This window comes from Dasypus novemcinctus, chromosome 22, assembly GCF_030445035.2.
Source record: "Dasypus novemcinctus isolate mDasNov1 chromosome 22, mDasNov1.1.hap2, whole genome shotgun sequence".
Lineage (NCBI taxonomy): Eukaryota > Metazoa > Chordata > Mammalia > Cingulata > Dasypodidae > Dasypus > Dasypus novemcinctus.
In genome coordinates this window covers 62,316,138-62,329,122 of record NC_080694.1, presented here as the reverse complement: position 1 = coordinate 62,329,122, position 12,985 = coordinate 62,316,138, and the positions used below count along the sequence as shown (strand labels likewise).

General features: G+C 48.5%; 1 long non-coding RNA gene across 1 annotated transcript; it reads right to left on the bottom strand.

Moving 5' to 3' along the window:
* Window positions 1-2,900: 2,900 nt before the first annotated feature.
* On the bottom strand, window positions 2,901-12,343 carry LOC139437316 (uncharacterized). The gene is made up of 2 exons (XR_011647072.1): window positions 12,024-12,343; window positions 2,901-6,045 (listed from the first exon to the last, which is right to left on the bottom strand). It is a non-coding gene; the product is annotated as an uncharacterized lncRNA (long non-coding RNA).
* Between the last annotated feature and the right edge of the window lie 642 nt (window positions 12,344-12,985).

Below are 12,985 nucleotides of genomic sequence, written 5' to 3'. Positions count from 1 at the left end.
GCTCCTCCTGGAGTAAATGTGGAAATCTCTAACGCTCACATATTGAGTTTGAATAGTGACACTGTTTTTAATAAGAAAGCATTTATGAAAGAGTTCTAACTGCCCACAATGAAACACATATTTCCTAAGTTGCCTGCAATATACTGGACGCTGAGCCAGGTGCATATAAGCTACCAAGGCAGCAGCCAGACTCCTCAGGGATGGGACAGGAATGGGGGGTGGTGTGGGAAGTAGGGGTGGGGGGTTGTCTAAGAAATCATTACATCAGACCCCAGATGGGTATTTAGGGAGTTACACTGAAAGTCTATGATGGTTGCTGGAACCATTGAAAGTCTATGATGGAATTCAGTCCTGAAGTAGTTTGGAATAAACCTCATTTATAAACATCATAAAACATGTCCTAAGAGCCACCCAAAAATAAATGGCTGGCTGTTATTTGGTTATGCTGGAAAGAACCACAATATGAAAGAGTCATGTCAGTTTTACCACAGACAGACAAAAGGGCAAAGAACAACTCTCCCAGTTTACAGATGCAGAAATTGAGGCATGAACTGGTAAGTAACAGTTCCAAAGTCATGTAAGTAGTAAGAAATGGAGTCAATATTTACACCCAGGCGTGTTGAGGCCAAAGCCAATAGCAGTAACCACGGCATTACTTTGGAGGAAAGAAAGGTTGGGAAAGAGAGAGTGGGGTAAAGTGGGTGAAACTAAGCATTCAGTATATAATTAATGTCATATGTTGTAGGAAGAGAAATGGAAAAAGGATTAAATTGAAAGCCTCTAAAATCCCATTTTAAAATATTGCTTTATTGAGATTTAGAGAAGAATTGATTTTCAAAGGTCCTAAATCTACAAATCTGTATATTGAGAAATCTTAATAAAACTGAGGTCAAGCCTAGAACATTTTCTACTCTACAAACAATGCCATAGCATGTGTTTATTGACAGAGGTGGGAAAAAGAAACATATTAATCAGGTAGATAGTTTTATTTTCAAAACAGACTGTTTCAGAGGTATTCAAGTTATGTAGCTCCCATTCGAGCTGTTTGTTTTCCTCTGAAAGCACGAATATCATTTTTTAAATTGCTGTTCTCCCCCCAAAAGGATTCAAATATCTTTTAAAATGAAGTATGCATTTCACACGCCTCAAAGATAATAACCAAGAATGTTATCTTTGGTGGCCAAAGATGCATGCTATCAGAGATCTTTCCTTAAACCTTTACTCACTTTCCTCCATCTCAAGACAACTACTTTCCCTTATTTTTTTTCCTTAAGCAAACCTTCCCAATAGACATGGTACTGTGGACCCAGAACCTTGCTGAACTAGTTACTTTATTCAAGTGGTTTATTTTTTGTGGATTCCTCAGAATTTCCTACATACAAGATTTTCTTCACTATCTACCAGCAAAGTGTTCAAGATTTTAGTGTATACATTTTATAGATCTTTTGTTAAACTTATTCCTGAGTACTTAATTCTTTTATTTTATTGTGAATGGAATTGTCTCTTATTTTTTAAAAGATTTATTTTTATTTATTTATCCCCCCTCCACCACCTTGTTATTTTACACTCACTATATGCTCTCTGTGTCCATTCGCTGTGTGTTCTGTGTCTGCTTGTCTTCTCTTTAGGCGGCGCCAGCAACTGATCCTGGGACCTTCTAAAGTGGGAGAGAGGTGCTCAATCTCTTGGTTGGTTGCGTCTCTTATTGTCTCTCCTCTATGTCTCTTTGTGTTGCATCATCTTGTGCACCAGCTCTCCACACAGGCCAGCATTCTGTGTGGGCCAGCTCTCTGCTCCTGCCAGCTTGCTGCATGGGCCAGCTTGCCTTTGCCAGGAAGCCCTGGGAATCAAAGCCTGGACCTCATATAGTAGTAGGCGGGAGCCCAGTCCACGGGATGTTACTTGAGCCACATCCGCTTCCGTTTCTTATTTTTAAATATACGATTAGTATGTAGAAACACAATTATATGGCTCGTACAGTACTCTATTTTCAGCAGTTCTTGGGTCTTGGGCATTCATCAGGAAAAATGAAGAATTCTGTGGTCATGTACGCAAATCTAGGGGAAGTTAATTGACAGTTTCAAAAAGGGAGACTGTGTCCGATCGCGATGATTTTAACGATAAGAACTACCAGTGACAACAGTCTAGAAAGAGCAGTGCGAAAGACGAGAAGATAAACAGTAAGGAGGAAGGAGGAGGAAGCTCGTGACACCGCAGGAGGCTCCTGGGCTGGACCCTAAAAACAATGACAGAGAGAAGGAAGTACTGGGAGTGACAGGGCCAGACCCACGCCCCACTCCCCTGGCACCTGTCCCAGCACTCTCATTTCCTTACTAAAATTTCCTATCCCAAGGCATTATGCCACTCCTTCCAAGAGCTGATTCCTTTTTAAAAACTCCCCTTCGAAGTGGGGCTTGGGCAGTAAAGATGGTAGGAGTCAATGTGGAGGATTAGAGAAATAAAATGAACGTTTGATCCAGATTTTATGGAGAGGTTGTGAACGTGAAACTGGATGAGAGGTGACAGCCAAATTATGTTAAGAGCAAACAAACAAAAAAAAAAACAACAAAAACAAACTAAAACTTTGCCTTGGCCCTGCGGGCATTGAACCTGTGAGCTTTGCGTTATTAACACCTGCCTCTAACCAAGTGAACCAACCAGCCCCTTAGGAACTAGCTCTTTTATGGAGGTCATTGAGTTCAGACAAGTGGATATTCTTGCGTTAAAGTTAAAGGAAAACACTTTTCCCATCTTCCCAAAGGCGCCTCTTTCTCTGGGAGTTTGAGCGACAACCACAGAGTGTGGATGTCCCAACCCGCGGGACACTAATGGGGGCTTGAGTACCTGTCAGGGAGGAATGTTATGGGACAAGAGACACGAAGAACGACAGCAAGACAGTATTCTGATCAAGCTGCAAAATTTTATTGAGGGGACTGAGCATATGTACTCTAGGGAGGAGGGTAGTGACGGGTCAGGATAGGTGGCGGTCTGGGATTGGCAGTTGCTGTTGCCGGGGTGGGAGGCAGACTTGAGTTTCGCGCCTTGTGCCTGCGCATTGCTGTATTCGCCTGGGCAGTGGCGGGAAGCGGAGAACAAAGGAGTAGGGAGGAAGAACAACAAGGAAATGACAGGGCGGATTTGTGAATTCCACCATGTTGTGAGGGGCTGTGAATAAGTTTCACAGCGGGTGGCTCTCTACATAATTCCCCCTTCTCTGTTTATAATGAATTGAAGGAACAGTTGGCAATGGCTCGTGATAGCACAGGGCTTACTCTAGTAATGGCATGCGGCTGAAAGGTGCTCCCGTGCTGAAAGGGGGGCTGTGCCTGTTTTAGGTCGGGACTGCACCCGGTAAGCAATTTGTCTTACCCGATATGTGATCAGTCTTACCCGTCATTGGGAATCATGGCAGCAAAAGGCCATGTCCCTGTCTTAGGTTGACTGATGGGTCAGCCCAGTTGCCCGTCATTGGCTAACCAGTCCAGCACCTCAGCAACAGATGGCTTGCAAATATGGCAAGCGGTAACGGGGAGCCCTTATATAGACTGCGTATGACAAGCGTGATGAGTGCCCGTTGCTCGTTCGAGCTGCTGGATTTTTGCCGGAACTGTTCAGTGATATAGATTTGAACAGAGAAGGTTAAGCTGTGATAAGGGAGGTGGTGACTAAGGGGAGGAACAGGCAAAGAATTATTATTAGGATACAAGATAGCAAATAAAACAACATAAGAATTTGCATTTTCAAAAGTTACAAGTTTGTTTAAGGCATAGTTTCAACATAAGAAATTTACATTTTTTAAGGTTAAAAGTTGCTTAAGGCATCGTTTTTCAGGTAGTGTGTTGTCCTCGTAGAAGGGGGCCTTTCACCTGTGAGGGTGGGCAGCAGTTTAGTTAGTCTAAAGATATACCTTGATCAGCAAGGTGAAGTCGGTGATAGTGCACCTGGATAGGCTTGCCAAGAACGGAGTCAATTTGGTCCTTGACTAGCTGGATAATTCTTTTTATGGCCCAGGGTCCGAAGGATAGTATGAGGAGTACCGTTATCAATGGGCCCAGTATGGGGAGGATGTAAGGAAGGATTCCATTAAATCCCCAGGAGTGGTTTCCTTGGGCCTCCCTTTCTCTTTTACGCTTTGCTAGTCCTTCTCGGAGCTGGGCCATGTTGTCTCTAATAAGGCCGGAATGATTGGCATAAAAGCAACATTCCTCCCCTAATGCAGCACAAATTCCCCCCTCTTTAAGGAAGAGGAGGTCTAGGTCTCTGCGGTTTTGGAGAATGACTTCGGACAATGAGTTTAGGGATTTTTCTAAATGGGAGATGGAGGTTTCAATGCGGGCTATATCTTCATCTACGGCTTGCCTAATAGAGGAGAAAGATGTTTGTTGGGTGGTGAGGGCTGCAATCCTGGTGCCGGCTCTAGAGAGACCTAGAAGTGAAGCGATTGTGATGGTGGTGATGACTTCTCGTTTTTGTATATAAGCTGGTAGAAGGTGGCGCTGCCAGGAGTCAAAGAATTGGTTATCATTATGAAAATAAATGCGGGGGAGTATAATGGCAAGTACGCAGGTTTCGCCGGTGGCGTTAAGGGTTTGGACGCTAATACAAGGGGTGAGTCCGGTGGAGGAACACAGCCATTTTGTATTATTAGGGGGTATTAGGAACTTTTCCCATGGCTGAGGATTGGTAGTAATATTGCAAAGGGTGTGCATGTATGGGGCAATAGAGCCTCCGATCTTAGTGACACAAAGCCCGCTCTGGGAGACGAGCTGGACTGTGAGTTCAATTTTCGTTTGGTTCCAATTACAGGAGGGGGGATTGTGGTTTGTAGAGGTATTGTAAGAGGCATTGGTGGCTATAGCCTCGTAGTAGGGTGATGCGGAAGAGAAACACAACCAACAATTTTGGGTAAGGTTAGGATTGGAAGAGTTTAAAGAAAGAAATGTGGCGTTAAGGAGGGCTGAGAGTGGGTGGCGCAGTTGCAGTGAGGGTGTGTTGGAGGAGGAGGCCTTGGAGGAAACGTTGGGGGAAACGTTAGAATGAGAAACATTGGAATGAGAGCCATCTGGTGACGGGGACGTGAGGGTGATTGGGAGGGGATTGAGAACCCGGTTGGGGCCGACCCCATTTGGGATTGTTGAGGAGGAGGCTTGGTTTTTCTTTATAATGAAAAAGGAACCATAGTCATAACTGGACATGTAGAGCCGTATCCCCCATGTGTGGCCGCTGAGCCATTGGGTGTTATCGGGATCTCTTACTAGTAGGGTGACCCAACGGTTATTTTTATCAAATTGTTGGCTGAGTAAGAGAAGGTTAGGGTCGTTGTTAGGGGCCCCGGTCCACCCAGTTGCCATAGATTCGCATCCCCAATAGGGACAGTAATAGTGTGTGGGATCATGGCAAGAGCGGGAGGAGGAACGTGACGAGGAGGGGCAAATGTAATAGCCTGAAACTAGGTGGCCGAGGGGGCCGTTGCATTGTGCTCCATTGTGGTAGCAGTTTAAGTAGCAACCATGTGCCGGTGTGTACGGCTGGTTAGTAAGGTTGCACACGTGTATAGAGAAGGTAGGGGGGCCTGAGGTGACATTGAATTGAAGTAATTTCTCCTCTTGCCAGAGGCTTAATGTCCAATTAAAGGGCTGATGCCCTGGATTGGTGAAAGTAATGGGGAAGAAAAGGAGAACGAGGGCGATGACTCTGAACAGGGAGAGGCTTGGCGGGATCATTGCGAGAGAAAAACAATGAATGAGGTATATATGGAAATGACAGATAGGAAAGCAATGCATAAAAGTCGCTGGCCAAGGTTCCAATCTTCAGGGGCGACAGTGGCTAGACAGATAGCAGAGAATATTGCCAATAGGGCAAAAAATATAATGAGAAAATACAGGAGCATTCAGGAGGTGGGGCTGGAAAATGTATACTCAAAGCTGAGGCGCTATGGTTGTTGGCGCCGGTGTGAGGTTCCGGGTTTCTTGTTGCCAGTTTCTTGTCTCCAGTCTCTTCGGAGGCATGGCGGGACCAGGCGTTTTCCTTGGGTTGCTGAGAAGGCTGGGAAGGAAAAGGAGAGAATATTTTTCTCAGGGGGAAACTTCCTCCCTGGAAGGGTTGGTGTGATTTTGATTTCGAGGGGGAGGATTAACATGTCTTATTACTTGTTCGGGGAACCAACGAGGGCCATCCTCCTTTTGATCACATATGCAGGCAGAACCTCGTCCCCAAATGATTACGGGGTCGGGCCCATGCCATTGTGATGTTAGAGGGTTGCGCCACATAACGGTGGCTTGCTGCAGTTGTGTGGTAGGATGCCAATGCCTATTGGGTGCAGATTGCCCATTAATGTCTAGGGTTAGAAAGTTAAGAACGAAAAGGGCATGATGTAGAAGGTCTCACAGTCGTAGTTTCAAGAGACCGAGAGTGCTTTCAGTTAAACAGCTTAGGGTGTTTTTTAACGTGCGATGCGCTCGCTCTATTATTCCCTGGCCCTGGGGGTTATAAGGTATCCCTGTGATGTGTTTAATTTGTAATTGTTGACAAAACGTTCGAAAGTTTTTTTCCAGAATACCCAGGTCCATTATCTGTTTTAATGGTTTTAGGCTGGCCTAGAATGGCGAAGCATAGCAATAAGTGAGATATAACATGTTTTGAGGCTTCTCCCGATTGTAAGCTAGCTAGGATAAAGCCACTATAGGTGTCAATGCAGACATGGACGTACTTAAGTTGTCCAAAGCTAGTGATGTGGGTAACGCCCATTTGTCAGATTTCATTTGGAATGATGCCTCTCGGATTAACCCCTACATGGGGAACTGGTAGTTGAGTTACACAATTTTTACAAGTTTTGACAATTTCTCTTGCTTGCTCCCTGGTAATGCCAAATTTTTGGCGGAGAGTGTTTGCATTTAAGTGATGCTGCACGTGGGCTTGCGTGGCTGAGGTTAGAGGGGTGGAGAGGGTAAGGCGTGCCAACTGGGTGGCAGCATCCGCTAACGCATTGCCTTTAACCAGGGGGCCGGGCAGATCTTGGTGGGCGCGGAGATGTCCTATAAAGAAAGGGTGCTGCCGTTCGAGGATTGCCCTTTGAAGTTTTGAAAATAGGGGAACTGCATTAGTGGATGGTTTAATGAAGGGGGTTGTTTCTAATAGGGGAACTGAATGAGCTATATATGCGCTATCAGTGTACAAGTTAAAGGGTTGATCTTGGAGGCGGGAAAAAACTTGCAAGACTGCATAAAGCTCAACAAGTTGAGCTGAAGCATAAGGGGAAAGTACGGAGAAGACTTGATCTTGGATGACTGTGGGCGCGCTGCTGAGGGTCAGCGGCCCACGGAGTCCGGGTGGCCTTCCACGGCTTGGCGGGGAGCCCCTAGGCTAAGGTTTTAGCCTAGGTTCTCCAGGTGTGGGGGACGCGCGGTAGAAACCACGGAGACAGCCTGAGCGCAGGAACAAGTCTGCTTTATTGCGGAAATACACTTGGTTATATAGGGTTGGGTAGAGGGAGGGGCAGGAGCTGGGGCGGATTAACTACGGGGCGGTAGTGGATAGGCGGAGTTGTGCAGGCGGCTATGAGGTAGGCAGTAGCTAGGGAGGAAGGCAGATTATATGTTGGCAACGTGGGCGGGACTGGCGGGAAGGACAGCAACGGCTGGAGGAAGGAGATAACAAAGGCTGGGGGAAGGGATGGAGGGAAGCAGCAACAGATGACATAGGCGTCGGTTCCATTTGCGGAGCCGTCAGTGAAGACTAAAAGAGCTAAGTTAATGGGTTTTTGTTTTGTGACTTTTGGGAAGATGAACGGGTGGATTTTGGCAAACTGGATTAATGGGTTAGCTGGATAATGATTGTCAATGTCACCCGAGAAGGAACAGCATGCGACAGCCCACTCATCGTCAGTTTGGAAAATCCAATTAATTTGCTCTTGCGTATATGGGACGATAAGGGAATCTGGGTCTTTACCAAAGAGTTGGCGGCTGGTTTGTCTGCTTTTGGTTATAAGGGTAGCCGTGAGAGAGATGTATGGTGTGAGTACTCGGGGAGGGGTAGCGGAAAGGTGAATCCAGAGTAATGGATGACCTCGCCTGTCCTGCTGGTTGTGATAGGATTGCCAGAAAACACCCGTTGGGGTATGGGTTGTAGCTAGAACTATGAATGTTAAAGGATGGCGGTAGTCTATTTGATAACAAGTTTGGGTTTGAATGGCCTGGTTTACAGTTTCGAGCGCTCGTACTGCTTCCATGGTTAAACTCCTGTGAGAGGATGGGTTAGTGTCTCCCTTCAAGATTTCGTTGAGTGGGAGGAGCGCTTCTGTGGGTATTTTAAGGTAGGGGCAAAGCCACTGGATGTCCCCTAAGAGTTTTTGGAAATCATGCAACATTAGCAAATGGGAGGTTTGTAACTTAATGCGAGGGGTGAGAACTCGCTGATCCCAAAGTTCAAACCCAAGATAAGAGAAGGGGTTGGAGGTCTGTATTTTATCAGGGGCTATTAGAAGACCTCTTGCTGTTAGGTGTTCAAGAAGACTTTGGTAGCAGGAATGGAGCTCGGCTGAGCATGGTCCTGCTAACAAGATGTCATCCATGTAATGAAGGATATAGATTTGTGGCCAAGCCTGCCTAATTGGATTAATTGCAGTAGCAACAAATTTCTGACACAAGGTGGGGCTATTGGCCATGCCTTGTGGCAAGACTTTCCATTGGAATCGGGGCATTGGACCTTGAAAATTGATTTGAGGAACACTGAAGGCGAAATGTTGCCTGTCCTCAGGGTGAAGAGGTATGGAGAAAAAGCAATCCCTTAAGTCTATAATTATTTTATGAAAATTTGAAGGGATTGCAATTGGCGAGGGGAGACCGGGTTGTAAGGCTCCCATGGGAACCATCACCTTACTGACGGCCCGTAAATCTTGTAACAGTCTCCATTTGCCCGATTTCTTTTTTATGACAAAAATGGGGGTATTCCAGGGGGACTGGGTAGGCTCGATGTGCCCAGCAGCAAGCTGTTCCTGTACTAACTCTATGGCTGCTAGGGTTTTTGCTAGGGTTAGAGGCCATTGATCAACCCATACTGGCTGCGTACTTTTCCAGGAGACTTTTTCAGCATGGGGTACAGGGATGTCAACGGCCATTATGTTAAATCCTGTGGGAACCCAAGTCCTGTTTTGTTTGTATTAGGTTTTACTGAGATGGGTTGTTTAATGCCTTGATTATTTTTGCCTAAGCCCTTGCCAGGGAGGAAATCCATATGAAGCATTTGAGCAGCGATAGTGTCACTGGGGCTGCACATAAAAGACTTTCATTTGGGTGGAGATACCCCTGCCCCACAGATTAACAGGGAGATTGGGAAGAACATACGGAACAACTGTGCCCTTATTTCCCTCGTCATCTTCCCAACTCAGGGTTTGTGAACTTTGGAGGGGGTTGGTGCTTTCACCTATCCCTTGCAGATGGGTGGCAGCGGCAGTAAGGGGCCAAGATTTGGGCCAGTGGTTTGAGGAGATAACTGTGGCATCGGCTCCTGTATCCAGTATGCCCTCAAAAGGTTTACCATTTAGTTTTAATTTTAGAGTGCGCCGGTTATGGGTTATGGCCTGGGCCCAGAAAACATCAGAGGAACCAGGGCTCTCAGTGGCACGCTGCAGCCTTTTGAAATTTGAATTAACTTGATGCAAGGGGAGGATAATAAGCTGCGCTATTCGGGTGCCGGTAGGGATGGGGATTATATTATGTGAGGTGGCAGCAATTATTTTTACTTCGCCTTTAAAATCATTATTTAGCACGCCTGGGAGGACTTGAACCCCTCTTAGGGAGGCGCTGGCTCTCCCCAAAATAAGGCCGAAAGTGTTTGGGGGTAATAGTCCATACGCCCCCGTTGGAATGGGGAGGGGACTGGATTCTGGGGTTAATACTGATTCGGAGGCGGCATAGAGGTCCAACCCTGCGCTCCTGCTGCTGCTCTCCATAAGTCGGAGATATGGCAGGATTGTGAACGGTTGCGAGTGCGGGTATTGTAGGAGGGAAGGACTAAACAAACCTCATTGCCCCGGGGTTTGTTCTGGGTGGGGCCTGGGGCTGGCCCCGATGGGATTTTCCCTGCCACCGAGGTTTGATGGGTTGGCCATAGATGTTGGTTCGAGAGCGACACTCTGCTGCCCAATGGAATCCTTTTTTGCATCGCGGGCAAACAGAGGAGGGGCGCGGCTTAACGCGGGGGTTGCTGAGCTGAGGGGGAGCGGCTAACGGGCGGGGCTTTATGGGGCAATGTTTAGCGAAGTGACCAGGCTGCTTGCAGTTAAAGCAAGCGGGAGGGCTGTCTAAACTCTTTTTTAGATCTTGAAAAGCTGCGCCGATGGCCAAGCCAAGGATTTGGGCAGGGCCGATACTGGCACAGAGTTTTATATAATTATTAAGATCAGTGTTGCGGAAGGGGCGAATGGCAGCCTGACATGCCGCATTGGCATTTTCAAAAGCTAGTTGTTTAACGAAATCACTTCCGCTTTCAGAAGCCCCAAACAGGTGCTCGGCGGTGGTTTGCAGCCGACTGAGGAAGTCAGAAAATGGCTCCTCGGCACCTTGCAGCAGCCTAGCGAGTAAAGAGGTGGGGGCATCTTTTTGGGGGAGTTTATTCCAGGCTTTAAGCGCCGCCATTTGCACCTGAGAGAGGAGTCCAGAGCTAAATTGGGCCTGTGCTTGACTGGTTTGGTATGGCTTCTGCCCTAGAAACCTTTTTAATGTCCAGTCTTTGGAATCGGCTCTGCGGATGTTACGGGCGGCAAAATTTTTGCTGTTTTCTTCGTATTCAGACTTCCATAGCAGGAAGTCGCCGCCAGTTAGGGCAGCTCTAGCCAACCGAAACCAATCGTTAGGCACTAATTCCTGGTCACTTAAACCTTCTACGAGGGCGAGCGTGAAGGGGGCGGTGGCACCGTAGGAGCGCACGGCCTTTTTTAATTTTTCAAGGTATTTTAAACTGAGGGGTTTATACTCTGCGGCAGCCAAGGGAGGAGGGCCTCGCCAAACGCTGCTGATGGGTTGATCGTGTTCCTCATCGGAGCTGGAGTCATTATTTTCACTATCAGAGTTGTCAAGATGGCGGTTATGGCGGCCATTTTGTGCGCCGGGACTGGGTTGTTCTGAGTCGCCATCTTGAGACTTTAACGGTTGGCGGGCGTGGTCAGATATGGCGGGCGAGCGCCGGGTCTGACTCCGGGTATCGAGGAAGGCAACCGCAGCGCCTCTGGGCTCCTCTTTTGGGAATGTGAGGGACACAAGGGTTTGGGTAAGCGTTAGAACTTGACTAGTTAGTTCGGCCACGGGGGTAAAGCTACTGGTAAGAGGATCAGCAAGGGGGGGTTTGAAAGCCACTGGATAAAACAAAGGCGGGTCTGAGCCGGGGTTATCATACGGGGGAGGGTGGAAGATTGGAATGTGACGCGGCGTGAGGCCAGAAGGGTGGGCACGGCGGATCTCGAGGCCATCGTGGGCAGTGTCACGGGCTTCTCCGGAGGGAGGGGCAGTAGGGGTTGGCGGCTCATTTTTGAAGGAGATGAGACTAACGGGTGAGTCGGGATGCTGAGGGTTATTCTCCTTTTTATTTTCCCCACCCCAGCCGCTGCAAACTGAGGCAGGGCGAAAATGTAATTTAAGGACAGTTTCTCCTTCCGTGATAATATTTTTAATGTCGGGGGGTTGGGGAGTAATCCCGATCATGTCCTGAATTAATCGCCAATAATTGAAAGCTGTAACAGGAATTTTCTCAGGGCCAAAAGTTCTATAATAATCATTCAGACAGCCTCCTACTCTTCTCCAACATCTTTCATCAATGGTCCCTTCTTCAGGGAACCAAGGACAGGTTTTAATGATAAACTTAAAAAATTCTACAAGACTTTTCTTTTTGACTTCAATTCCTCGCGTCTTGAGTGCCTCTTTAACCTGACTGATAAACAACATATGCGAAGATGATCCTTGCCCCATAATGTCAGAATAACTAGAAATGAACTTAACTAGGAATAAAACTTAACTAGAAATAAAACTTACAATTTCGGTGAGATGTGTTTCCCGCTGCCACCGGTTGGATTCTTGCCGCTACCAGGGCTTAGATTTCTCCCTTTTCCGCTTTCCCGCCGCTGAAGCGTGGCCTTTGCGGCGGCCGAGGTGGCGAGAGCGCCCTCCTCTGTTGGCGAGGCGGCGTTCCTGTCCCGGCGCGGTCACTCGCCCGCGCGTGGCTGTCCGGACCGCGGGGACACTAACGGGGGCTTGAGTAGCTGTCCGGGAGGAATGTTATGGGACAAGAGAAGACGCGAAGAATGCCAGCAAGACAGTATTCGGATCAAGCTGCAAAATTTTATCAGGGGACTGCGCATATATACTCTAGGGGGGAGGTAGTGGCGGGTCAGGAGAGGTGGCGGCCTGGGATTGGCAGCTGCTGTTGCGGGGTGGGAGGCAGACTTGCCATTCGCGCCTTGCGCCTGCGCATTGCTGAACTCGCCTGAGCAGCGGCGGGAAGCGGAGAACAAAGGAGTAGAGAGGAAGAACGAGGAAATGGCGGGGCGGATTTGTGAATTCCACCATGTTGCGAGGGGCTGTGAATAAGTTTCACAGAGGGTGGCTCTCTACGACAGAGCGCCGCGCTGAGGCCTCCGCCCCTCGCTCCCGCCCCCTCTCCGCGCTCGCGGCCTGAGAACAGGGAGAGGCGAGCCCCGCGCCCTTCCGTGGGGAACGGGACTTTCTCCCACACGCGATTCCGCGCCGAGCAGAGGTGCAGAGACGCTCCCGAGAGCCTCCTCCTCCCCCCGACCCCTGACGCCTGGAGGGGGCCAGAGACCCCGACTCCAGCCGCGCCAGCAGCGGGGGCCCCCGGGCTGCCGCCGAGGGCGGGTCGGGAAACCCGCGCGGGGGGTCGCGGGCGGGGTGGGGGTCCCGCCCCGGCCGGGGGTCCTGGCCCACGGGGAGGAGGGAAGCCCCGGCCCGGCCCGCAGGCGTAGGGGGGATGCGCGCGC